The sequence below is a fragment of the Pecten maximus genome, chromosome 19 (genome assembly GCF_902652985.1).
Source record: "Pecten maximus chromosome 19, xPecMax1.1, whole genome shotgun sequence".
NCBI classification, from domain to species: domain Eukaryota; kingdom Metazoa; phylum Mollusca; class Bivalvia; order Pectinida; family Pectinidae; genus Pecten; species Pecten maximus.
In genome coordinates, this window is record NC_047033.1 from 696802 (window position 1) to 711793 (window position 14992).

Here is a 14992-nt window from a genome sequence, read left to right on the forward strand (position 1 = left end):
TGAATTTACAGGAAAATCTCATCAGTTGAAGATTACGTGACTTTGTTCCAACACATCCACCCCCAATAACGCAATATGCGTATATCTCTCGAGTCGTCCGACCGATGGGAGGATATATCACCAATCCGGTTGCCTTTTTTTTCGACCGGCAAATCGATGCATTTTTAAATTGATTACAGTATAGTTGAGACTATTCGGCAGAGTTACTGCCCCTGATGAGGACTTGCCTGTGGCGGGAATTACGTTCATTCTCTATCGACCCAAGCTTTTTAACTACATCTAGAATAAATGTCAGATTTCTTAACGTAGTTTAAGCTGGTAATCAGTGCAAATCTGGTTCGTTATCACTCTTCGTGCAACATTTTATATACATGCATACTTTGTTTCTTTTGAAACCGTTAAGTATGTACATCAATTCGTTCTGCCAAGTTGGATCCATATAGCAACTTTGCATTATCCTAAATGATTGGCAACACGGGCTTTTCATAAAGGGTCCGAATTACCGACTTTTTCAGTTAGAAATGAAATGTGAAGTTTAATTCATTTTTTGTCTCTATTGTATCTAACTTGAAAACCGCTAATATTCTGTGTGTTTTGTGATTATTTCTGGATACCTTTGAATACTGTGAAGAGTTAATGATAATGGTCAGACGAAAACATACCGGATTCGTTAAGTCTGATCGGTCCATACTTCTTTAACGAATTAGCTGTTAAAATCTATAATGAAAAACATTTCCCCCAAAAAATACAGGCTAGAGGTAAGGGTCCGCTTACTCTTCTGTATTACGTGGTTCATAAGAATCCTCATCCACTAGCAAATAAGATAATGTGAATGGTGACAGAAACACCACACTGACCTATCCAGTACTGGTTGTGATACGTATCCTTGTTTATAAACACCACACAGACCTATCCAGTACTGGTTGTGATACGTATCATTGTTTATAAACACCACACTGACCTATCCAGTACTGGTTGTGATATGTATCCTTGTTTATAAACACCACTTAGACCTATCCAGTACTGGTTGTGATATGTATCCTTGTTTATAAACACCACTTAGACCTATCCAGTACTGGTTGTGATATGTATCCTTGTTTATAAACACCACACTGACCTATCCAGTACTGGTTGTGATATGTATCCTTGTTTATAAACACCACTTAGACCTATCCAGTACTGGTTATGATATGTATCCTTGTTTATAAACACCACTTAGACCTATCCAGTACTGGTTGTGATATGTATCCTTGTTTATAAACACCACACTGACCTTTCCAGTACTGGTTGTGATATGTATCCTTGTTTATAAACACCACTTAGACCTATCCAGTACTGGTTGTGATATGTATCCTTGTTTATAAACACCACCCAGACCTACCCAGTACTGGCTGTGATACGTATCCTTGTTTATAAACACCACACAGACCTATCCAGTACTGGTTGTGATACATATCCTTGTTTATAAACACCACACATACCTATCCAGTACTGATTGTGATATGTATTTTGTTTATAAACACCACACTGACCTATCCAGTACTGGTTGTGATATGTATCCTTGTTTATAAACACCACACATACCAATCCAGTACTGGCTGTGATACGTATCCTTGTTTATAAACACCACACATACCAATCCAGTACTGGCTGTGATACGTATCTTTGTTTATAAACACCACACAGACCTATCCAGTACTGGTTGTGATACGTATCCTTGTTTATTAACACCACACTGACCTATCAAGTACTGGTTGTGATACGTATACTTGTTTATAAACACCACACAGACCTATCCAGTACTGGTTATGATACGTATCCTTGTTTATAAACACCACACTGACCTATCCAGTACTGATTGTGATACGTATCCTTGTTTATAAACACCACCCAGACCTATCCAGTACTGGTTGTGATACGTATCCTTGTTTATAATTATACGTATCCTTGTTTATAAACACCACACTGACCTATCCAGTACTGGTTGTGATACGTATCCTTGTTTATAAACACCACACTGACCTATCAAGTACTGGTTGTGATACGTATCCTTGTTTATAAACACCACACAGACCTATCCAGTACTGGTTGTGATACGTATCCTTGTTGATAAACACCACACAGACCTATCCAGTATTGGTTGTAATATGTATCCTTGTTTATAAACAACACAGTGACCTATCCAGTACTGTTTGTGATATGTACCCTTGTTTATAAACACCACACAGACCTATCCAGTACTGGTTGTGATATGTATCCTTGTTGATCAACACCACACAGACCTATCCAGTACCGGTTGTGATATGTATCCTTGTTGATCAACACCACACAGACCTATCCAGTACTGGTTGTGATACGTATCCTTGTTGATCAACACCACACAGACCTATCCAGTACCGGTTGTGATATGTATCCTTGTTTATAAACACCACACTGACCTATCCAGTATTGGTTGTAATATGTTTCATTGTTTATAAACACCACACAGGCCTATCCAGTACTGGTTGTGATATGTATCATTGTTTATCAACACCACACAGACCTATCCAGTACTGGTTGTGATATGTATCCTTGTTTATAAACACCACACAGACTTATCCCGTACTGGTTGTGATTTGTATCCTTGTTGATAAACACCACACATACCTATCCAGTACTGGTTGTGATATGTATCCTTGTTTATAAACACCACACTGACCTATCCAGTACTGGTTGTGATACGTATCCTTGTATATAAACACCACGCAGACCTATCCAGTACTGGTTGTGATTTGTATCCTTGTTGATAAACACCGCCCAGACCTATCAAGTACTGGTTGTGGTATGTATCCTTGTTGATAAACACCACACAGACCTATCAAGTACTGGTTGTGGTACGTATCCTTGTTGATAAACACCACACAGACCTATCAAGTACTGGTTGTGGTACGTATCCTTGTTGATAAACACCACACTGACCTATCCAGTACTGGTTGTGATATGTATTCGTGTTGATAAACATTACACAGACCTATCCAGTACAGATCGTGATACATATCCTTGTTTATAAACACCACACTGACCTATCCAGTACTGGTTGTGATACGTATCCTTGTTTATAAACACCACACTGACCTATCCAGTAGTGGTTGTGATACGTATTCGTGTTGATAAACATTACACAGACCTATCCAGTACAGATCGTGATACATATCCTTGTTTATAAACACCACACTGACCTATCCAGTACTGGTTGTGATACGTATCCTTGTTTATAAACACCACACTGACCTATCCAGTAGTGGTTTTGATATGATTCCCTGTATATAAACACCACACTGACCTATCCAGTACGGGTTGTGATACGTATCCTTGTTTATAAACACCACACAGACCTATCCAGTACTGGTTGTGATATGTATCCTTGTTTATAAACACCACACTGACCTATCCAGTAGTGGTTGTGATACGTATCCTTGTTTATAAACACCACACTGACCTATCCAGTAGTGGTTGTGATACGTATCCTTGTTTATAAACACCACTTAGACCTATCCAGTACTGGTTGTGATACGTATCCTTGTTTATAAACACCACACTGACCTATCCAGTAGTGGTTGTGATACGTATCCTTGTTTATAAACACCACTTAGACCTATCCAGTACTGGTTGTGATATGTATCCTTGTTTATAAACACCACCCAGACCTACCCAGTACTGGTTGTGATATGTATCCTTGTTTATAAACACCACACAGACCTATCCAGTACTGGTTGTGATACGTATCCTTGTTTATAAACACCACACAAACCTATCCAGTACTGGTTGTGATACGTATCCTTGTTTATAAACACCACACAGACCTATCCAGTACTGGTTGTGATACATATCCTTGTTTATAAAGAACGCCCAAGTGTTGGCTCAATTATACTTATGTTATGAGAATCTTCTCTGGAAAAGCAAACGATGTTAGTTGGTCAAATGCAGTGAAGTGTATGTCGTGAAATATACCACTAAACCAAGTTAAATATAAAAATACATTGAGGTTTAAATTATGAGAATTATCTAATTTCTAGTCAATGACTGTAGAGTTTGGGGATAGGATCTTCCAGCAGCCTATAGGTTTACACATTATCTTTGATGTAGGGCTCCACTGACCGAGACATATTAGAGTCTATAAAATGATAGTTCTTACACCTAAATAGCACTGGGCATTTTAGAAGGTACGTAGGACGACAATTTAGCCCTGTATAGTAGTATACAAATGTATTATGACCTGATGTGGCGTTCTCTTCGTGGCCGTCGGCGGTATACTTCAGTAGTAGGTACATTATTATGTATCACTAGTTCCCCGCTATCAAAAGAACATGCCACCCCCCCCCCCCCCCCACACACACACACACACACACACACACACACATATTTAAACAGTGACTTATGAGGTAAAAACAACCAACTGTCATATTTACTTCCTTTATTTGAATATTGAATACGATGAATTAATTATTAAAAGTGTACAAGTTTACAGTGATTTGTGTTAATAAAAGTGTTCTTCATAAAAATACAACGAGCAATTCAGAAGTGTATACATGTGTTTGGCTTGATAAACCTTGTACAAATTTTAGAGATATGATTTCGTAGAATCCGTTCACTTCCGTACACAATAAGGAACATGAAACAACTGGGATTAGTACTTCTAATGTCCTGCTAATACAATAACAGCGGCTTCCACGAATTATGAGGTCATTGAAGAACGCCTGTATAGTGCTTTTACACTGAAAGGTCATACATCGATCTCTTCTATAGTGTCATCACACTGAAAGGTCATACATAGAACTCTTCTATAGTGTTATCACACTGAAATGTCATAAATGGAACTCTTGTATAGTGCTATCACACTGAAAGGTCATACATCGAGTTATTGTATAGTGTTATCACACTGAAAGGTCATACATCGAAATATTGTATAGTGTTGTCGCACTGAAAGGTCATACATCGAGCTCTTGTTCGACACGCCGTTTTGACACGTGATACAACAGGGCACGTGTGTCAGTCGTCTGTACGAGTCTGCTACGTCAATATGTATAAGCATATCTTAATACAAAATTTTGTTTTACTTTATCACATAGATTCGATAAGTTGGTGATAATCTGGGGTTGATTGATTTTATGATTAGAAAAGACAGAAATACAACACAGCCAAGAATGAATCTAGAGTAGGAATACTAATTACCGACAGGGACGAATGCATTTTCGCTAGCCAAGGCTTCTGAATACGTTACACTAGACGTGGAGTGTAATGTAATCAGAAGCCTTGGCTATCAAAATTGGACGAATGAGGATCATCGTCTTACATTAAACGTCACTGGCATATGTTGTCGACAAATTAGCAGCATAAAAGGATCGCTTTGAATACACGTTCTATCAGAATTGGAAAGTTAAAATCCTATTAGTTCTTAAGGAAAAAAAACTATTGTAGGCAAATTTAGAAAAACAATATATATGTATATTATGCATAGCTGTAAACAATATTAATAATGATGATGTACAGTATCAAAATGGGAAGTCCAGTGGAGATCTCTGACGATGGTATTTACCACAATACTGACTAATGGAGTACACTTAAAAGTCCTACAGAGTACAGCTCGTAAAGGTTATCCCCATGGGAGCGCTCATCCTTTTTTCAAAATATTTTATCCAAAACATGAATGATAAATACAAGCATTTATGCATGCAAATACTGCATTGTCATAAGGACCAGACAACAGGCTATGTCAATATAAGTATTCTGCTTGAAAAATGGTCAGGTTAGCCCTGATACATATGTAATGTGATAAAATATAAAGGGGGAGATAACTCATCTACGGGTAATAAAAATAAAAATAAAAAATGCTGTGTTGTAATATCAATAGTATAATACTATAATTGATAATGGCTGTTTATTGTGAATGGTTTTGGTTCGGCCTTCTTCAAACTGTCAATTTCAGACATCTTTAATTTTTGAAATTCAAAACATTGTCATACTCCGTTGGTGCGGATTTATTTTTGGTACCCAGTTTCGATATTTCGTCGTAGTCAGAGTTTTGCACGTGATCGTAGACAGACGTTGCTCCTGTAACATCGACGTGTCTTGTCTCGTGTAATATGTTATATATCCCGATGGGACTACCTTCAATAACGTTAATTTCGATTTCGTGGTAGTCATGCGTGTCACCTCCACCGGCGGTATTTTGTTGGTCCGACATTAAGTGACGCTGCCTGTCACCTCCACCGGCGGTATTTTGTTGGTCTGAAATACGTTGTTTGTATTTATTACGCCCCAATAGACATAATACTATGATACACACCAAAACACACGAACCTATCACAGCACTAATCAATATCATCGTTGAGGATACTCCATCCTCCGGCTGATTCAATCGTGTGGCACAAACAACCGGAAGTTGGTCTGAACAGTTTCGAATTTCCGTCCCTATTCCACTGTTTTCGGATATGCGCAAAGCCAGACATTGTTTCGGAAGATTCCTCGTCAGTTGGCTCTGTGGTCGTGATATAATTGTATCCGGAAGGTATTTAGCCAGTAGGTTCGATCTGGTATTGGCTGAATACTGCCAAACTCACCTCTTTTCGGCAAAATATATCTTTTAGATTGGCATTTTTTAACATTGTCGAACCAGCTTTCTCGATTTGGAGGGATATGTTGAAAGCCAGGCCCTTGTCCGGTTATACACAATAGATAATTCGATGAATTACATGGCGCGATTGTAGTTCTGCGCCCATTTCTTGAAATCAGTATGTTTACACAATTGCCTTGATTAGATTCGGAAAATGCCTCGTTACTTTTTGTGTACTTACAAACACAGCCACTGACGCCGTAAAATCCCCCGTTAGGTTCATTCATATAATTAGATCCGCAGACCAAGGGTATGTCAGCGTTTGTAGTGGAACCCAGAAAACATTGACACGAGGTTGCTGTCACTCCGAAATAGTTCCCTGAACACATGTTGTGACATATCCACACTCGGTTACCGCTGTACTCTGAAATATCAAACGTCGACTCATTTGAAGTATCAGGTGTGTTAAAGCATCCCTCGAACTGTATCCATTTCGATTGTGAAATGTACTTTCCAATCCACGCCCGACTTGTTGTAACCGTGTCACCTAAAATGGGTAGGTTAGACTTGAGATATCCGTTGTTCATTATCTCTGGGGCGACCATCGTACATAGGTCTCTGGCCTCCATCCACGACACATTACGTGATGATATGACATTGGTACACTGATACATGGAGAAATTTACCACCAAAAATACCAACGCGAGCATCACAAACTACTTGTAAAATAATAATTTGATTAGGTTTGTCTTTAAAACAAGGCGTTTTCCATTAAATATACTATTTCAGGCTTAAATCGGGCCTCCAGATGTTCGGTTTTCCAAAAGGCAAAATGTCATTTCGGAGGCATTCCAGAAAGTGAAGTGATTAATTCACTAGTTCACAAGTACTGTATGTTAAAACCCGGACAAACCGTTTGGACCACAATAAACTGTGACGCGTTACATTTTTACCTCCTGTCGGACTCCGTGTCATGATACTTTCCCGTTGTTCCCACTTTTTTTAAGTCACAATTTGTTATGAAAAATCCACTCAGTTCCGTCGCTTACAATCGTATCGGGCATTTTCTATTTGTTAATCCATAATCAGCTATAATATATGTATCTATCGATTCACATCGAGAAGTTTCCATTTCAGATATCGTTAATTAAGTTCAACTGTATATAGCATGTTTTCAATGTTCCGAATCTATATAATTGAACATCACAGCTATCCAGTCGTATATTCACTCTATATTTCGCCCAAGTGAGGGAAAGTAAGACAATAATTTATAATGGCCGTAGGTTAGGGATGACTATTACTGATTTCCTGTAAACTTCCGATGGCTGATAATAGGCGATACACACTTACAACATCTCGTCATTTAGTTAAAATAGCCTGTTAATAAGAAATCGCTCAGATTAAATTTCAAAATGAATGAGCCGCTCAGATTCTTCTCTGCGAACGGCGATCAGACGTCTTCTAAGCCATACCTCATAAACCTGTCAAATACTACCTCACGAATAACGAACAGACCTAGGGGCTATAACTCATGAACCTCTCAAATACTACCTCACGAATAACAAGCAGACCTAGGGGCTATAACCACGAACCTCTCAAATACTACCTCACGAATAACGAGCAGACCTATGACTATAACTCATGAACCTCTCAAATACTACCTCACGAATAACGAACAGACCTAGGGGCTATAACCCATGAACCTCTCAAATACTACTTCACGAGTAACAAGCAGACCTAGGGGCTATAACTCATGAACTTCTCAAATATTACCTCACGAATAACAAGCAGACCTAGGGGCTATAACTCATGAACCTCTCAAATACTACCTCACGAATAACAAGCAGACCTAGGGACAATAACTCATGAACCTCTCAAATACTACCTCACGAGTAACAAGCAGACCTAGGGGCTATAACTCATTAACCTCTCAAATACTACCTCACGAATAACGAACAGACCTAGGGGCTATAACCCATAAACCTCTCAAATACTACCTCACGAATAACGAACAGACCTAGGGGCTATAACCACGAACCTATCAGATATTACCTCACGAATAACGAGCAGACATTGGACTTTAACTCATTAGCCTCTCAAATACTACCTAACAAGCAGACCTAGGGGCTATAACCCATTAACCTCTCAAATACTACCTCACGAATAACAAGCAGACTAGGGGCTATAACCCATTAACCTATCAAATACTACCTCACGAATAACGAACGGACCTAGGGGCTATAACCATGAACCTCTCAAATACTACCTCACGAATAACAAGCAGACTAGGGGCTATAACCCATTAACCTATCAAATACTACCTCACGAATAATTAGCCTCTCAGATTCTAACTCACGAATAACGAGCAGACCTAATTTTATGCTCTAATCTAACTTACATTTCATGTAATGTACCAATCAGTTTCAGAGAGTTTTACCGGGAAAGGTAGCATTGTTTCTCCATGAGGAAGGAAATAATACTCAGGAACAAAAACGACTCATCGGAGTCGCCCGTTTATTTAGGTTTATATATATAAACTTCCCGAAGTACTTTATCATTCTGGTCTTAGAACACTACACTGTATTATTATCTTTATTTGACCTTCGTTAAACAAGAGCGAAAATCATTGGGTAAACAAATGATGAAATCTGACAATGGATAACATAGATCCTTAATAAGATCAGTTATCTTAACCTACACGTGATCGTATTAGGATTAAAAGCCCAGCATTTTTCAATCGGTCATTTTTAACTGAAAATATACTTACTGTCATTTTAACTGAATATATACTTACTGATATTTTAACTGAATATATCCTTTCTGACATTTTAACTGAAAATATCTTTACTGACATTTTAACTGAAGATATCTTTACTGACATTTTAACTGAATATATCCTTACTTCCATTTTAACTGAATATATACTTACTGCCATTTTAACTGAAGATATCTTTACTGACATTTTAACTGAATATATCCTTACTGACATTTTAACTGAAGATATCCTTACTGCCATTTTAACTGAATATATCCTTACTGACATTTTAACTGAAGATATCCTTACTGCCATTTTAACTGAAGATATACTTACTGACATTTTAACTGAATATATCCTTACTGACATTTTAACTGAATATATCCTTACTGCCATTTTAACTGAATATATCCTTACTGACCTTTTAACTGAAGATATCCTTACTGCCATTTTAACTGAATATATCCTTACTGCCATTTTAACTGAATATATCCTTACTGACATTTTAACTGAATATATCCTTACTGACATTTTAACTGAAGCTATCCTTACTGACATTTTAACTGAATATATCCTTACTGACATTTTAACTGAATACAATGTATATCCTTACTGCCATTTTAACTGAAGATATCCTTACTGCCATTTTAACTGAATATATCCTTACTGCCATTTTAACTGAATATATCCTTACTGACATTTTAACTGAATATATCCTTACTGACATTTTAACTGAATACAATGTATATCCTTACTGACATTTTAACTGAAGATATCCTTACTGCCATTTTAACTGAATATATCCTTACTGCCATTTTAACTGAATATATCCTTACTGACATTTTAACTGAATATATCCTTACTGACATTTTAACTGAATATATCCTTACTGCCATTTTAACTGAAGATATCCTTACTGCCATTTTAACTGAAGATATCCTTACTGCCATTGTAACTGAATATATCCTTACTGACATTTTAACTGAATATATCCTTACTGACATTTTAACTGAAGATATCTTTACTGCCATTTTAACTGAAGATATCTTTACTGACATTTTAACTGAATATATCCTTACTGACATATTAACTGAATATATCCTTACTGACATTTTAACCGAAGATATCCTTTCTGTCATTTTAACCGAAGATATCCTTACTGACATTTTAACTGAATGTATCGTTACTGACATTACAGCAAGGAGGTCAGTGGTTCGAAGCTATTGTAGTAACGACCAGAGGAGTTGTGTTTGTCCGTCATTTGTTGATGTATTTCTCTGTTTCTATACAACTAGTTACTAATAATGTACTATACTATGTTCCCAAATTTGACCTATTTTCGATCCTAAAAGGTATTCACAAAAATCCCTGGCTGACACATCAAGTGAAAACAAGTTATTCAGAAAACATAGAAGCGATTTCACACAAAACGAGTTATTCATTGACGTTGCTAGAAAATAAATAAACGGAGAAATGTTGGCAAAAGGGATATTTTTTCCCCTTTTCCTGATAAGTTAGCATATACTCTGTCGCTGTTCACGGGACTGCATTGTTTTTATTTCATTAAGTGCTACATGTACTGTTCTGGATGTTGTGGACATGGAAATGAATGTGATTATGTGATGTTTCTCGTCAGTTTTCCCCAGAAACTAGGTTGACACAAGACATCGGTACAGGATAACACACGTGAAGGTAAGATACAAAATTATCTTTCATAAAACGAGAATACTGAACAGCTATGTATGTTTTCGGTTTATCCAGTTTTCACTTGAAGATACCGGGAATTGCACTTGGCAGTACTCCTTCAAATGATTTATAAAATAATATTTATTTTATAAACATTGCCACTTGTCCTAAGCTTGTTAGGCTGTCTCAAATTTAGACACGCGTCATTGACAATGTGTGATTGGACATTTGAACATGAGTCGTGTATTTACCCGGAGGTCCAGTCATCATTTCGCCGGAGTTGTTTCCGACCCGCGTTCCCTCCCTCATGGTTAGGTCTCTGTCCTGTACTTGTGTAACATTTCCGGTGTAGTTGGCGGTCGTTTAGGAGGACGGAAGTAAACTTGTGTAACTCTCGGTTTATACTCATGAACCATACGTTTTTTCTTATCAGGCGCCTGCAGTCTATCATAATCAGGCGCCAGCAGTCTGTCACACTTAATAAAAGTCTATTGACGCATTGTTAATCTAAAAAAAACCAAAAAATATTAAAAAAAAACAAAAAACAAACAAACAAACAAACCTGGACTCATTTTATTGATAGATTTTGAGAAAGCTTACGACTCTTTAGAATTTGATTTTATCTTGGAGTCTTTATAGAAATAGTTGATGCTGCATTACAAACAATGGTCGCTGTTCGTTTTTTTAATGCATCGTGGGGTAAGATCATTTAAGTCCTTATGTTTTTATTGTATGTGTAGGACTACTTAGTTCAGCTGTATGATCAAATTTCCTTTGAAACAACCTTAGATATTTCAGATGACTTTGCAAAAATATTGGGCCTCAAAATCAATCTCGAAAAAAACCAAGCAATATGGATTGGGGCGAGACGGGGTTGTGTGTTGGAATTTCTACCCGAACAAATTATTGTGGGATCACCAAGGTGTCTTTAAACTACTCAATATTTCATACAATTAAAAAAAATCCCAAATATCTCTGAGGATAATTACATAAAAAATAGGTATCTAAAATTTATCTTAAGATTGACCAAATGGAAATTTATTTTACATTGGCAGGGTAACAATTATTCAAACTCTAGCTTTGCATATTCTTATTCAGATATTAACTGTCCTCCCTGGTACTCCTTCATATATTATTACTGAATTACAGAAAAAAGGAAACCTTTCTAATTTTTTTGAGGGATGGAAAGTCAGACAAAATAAAGAGGAACGTGACGTATAATGACTATGTAAAGGGAAGACTACGCCCTACCACATGTTTTAACGCTTTGTCAGCATTAAAGATGCTTATTTATAAAAAAAAGATTGTGGATCCATTAAACCATGGACACATTACTTTTAGACAAATTGGAATGTTTTAGAGGGGTAAGATTTTTAAAATGACCAAAGATGGATTAACAAATTCTCGATAAAAGTCAATACTTTTACGAGAGAAGTGTTTACATCTTGGGCCTCTATACACGAACATGTATCCCCACAGCACCCGAGGAAGAAATATCAACACGTTTTTTTTGCAATGATTTCATTAAAAGATACAATGAAGTCTCGTCTCTGATTTATTAGAAAACAACCATTTGATGTCTTATCATACTGTTTCTCATAAATATAAAAACAAACTTTATAGAGTAATTTGGTGTTATGAATGTCATACCAGGGAACTGGAAGAAACTTATACTGAATATTAATGGTATTGTAGATATACCTCTGAATACACACAATAATATCACTAAATATTCTAATCATATTATGATCAGACCTCTTTCTGGAAATCACTAATTAGCCAAAGAAAGTGACAAGAACAATTAAATACTGATGTCAGTGATGAAACTTGGGAACTTATCTGTCTTATACCAAGGGAGGTAACTGATGGTAATAAACTCGGTAAGTATCGCTACATACTAGTACACGGGGTATTGTATAGAGTGGGGGTACTTAATTTCGAACACTTTCGGTGTGTATTTAAATACATTTCCACCAAATTAATTTCAAATCGCGAAAGAATACCTCACATTGTTAGATGTACAAATGCTTCGTTACAAAAAGTGTGTAACCTGATATGCGCACACGTATCACTGCGCATGGGAGCTGTCGTTAACTTGTGTTTATTGCTGGGTTTGAAGATGACCGGGAACGTAATTTCGCCACCCATCTAACTTCTTTCATTTTGTTGGTAAAAACAGTTTTCAGCCATTTTGTAGACAAATAGCATCCTAAACTAAGATTAAGCCCAATGCCATGATTAAAAAAAATATTTAAAGACAAAATAATGTAAAATTGGAAAGTGTCAATTTACCGCCATTTTTGCTTTAAATAATGACCGCTCCCGACGGTGGTACAGTATATTCTACCATGTTTGCTATGTAACGCCAGTTTTGATTGGTTTAAAACCATGTATTATTTTCCAATAACCCACGCTCGTGCCAATAATACACGGTCGTGAGCCACGGCTGTTACAATTTTAAATATCTAATATTCACCCGTTTCATAATATGTTACTATAGCCGAGTGGGCTAATGGGTCAGTCTTTTTTTCTTTTTTTTTTATCCTTTTTTTTAAATTTTCAAAATCAATGCCATATGATAGATGCTCTTGATCGTAGTACTGTATTGCCTGTATATTTCATCAACAAATAATGCAATACTCAAGAAATAAATTACAAGGTTTTTCCGGGGTTTCTTTGCTGTTTTTCTATTAGAAAGAGGTCGATCTCAGAACTAAACAGTACATGGTAGAATAGAAATAATCAACTTTGACTCGTGTATTGTTGCAGGATATACAACTCGGACTCGAATATTTTGCAATTTTAATTAATAACTCAGGCCTGCGGCCTTCGTTATTAATTAAATTGCAAAATATCCTCGTCCTCGTTGTATATCCTGCAATAATACACGAATCATCGTTAATTATTTCTTAAATATACGCAAGGCGACGACAATGACGGGGTGTCTGTAGGTCAGCGCTGTTATTAGTAATACTTGGTGGATTTGTATTCAGTTTTGATTATAATCTGATCAAATGACATTTTACATATTTTTTTTGCAAATTCTCATCCCAATCAACAACTGGGATTATTTCAAATAAAATATTTAATCATGCGGTATCCATTATATCGGAAGAGAGCCGCATCAGTTAAACTTTGTTTTCAAAACGAACTTAATCTGAAAAGATATATCTAAAATGGCTAAAGTTCGACGAAATTCTGGCATCAGTCACCATTAAAAAAAAAAACACACACACACACACAGTCGTCAGGTGTGCGAATTTACGTACCCTTGCTCTACCAACACTAAGTTGATGAAAGTTAAACTGTTAGAAAATGAAAGATGTACCTTCTGCACAATTGGAAGGGAAACTGTTCTTCATCTATTTTGGGAATGTAGTTTTGTTACAATGTTCTGGAAATGTTGGAAAACAAATGTCAAATAACTTTACTTAGACACCGAAAGATCTTTCGTTTTGGTGTAACAAATATTATAAAACATATTTATAAAATAAACTTTTTATTGCTGTTTATGAGATACTATATTATATTTATATTTGTGTAAATTAAAAACAACACATCTCTGATAATTTCTAAAAGTAAAAATACATCACGATTACAATTAGATAGAATATATTGGATTGTATACATAGCATCATAAAAAAAAAACAAGATAAGATTAAAAAGAGATAGATTTTTATTAATCAACTTTTGAGTTAAAACAAATTGGCTTTCTCCATGTTTATCATGTTTGTGAGGTAACAACAGATACATATTATACATTCATATATGTGTAATGCACATTGCTATCATGAACATAATGCTATTTTAAATGGTCAATTTAAAATCATTAAATATTGAGTTGTAATGTGAAAATATTATCTCTATTTATATTTTTGACATATGGATGCATGTGGTTATGTAGAAAAAAAGAACAGAAGAATGATAATGATAAAATAAATCTAAGCAATATTAAAAAC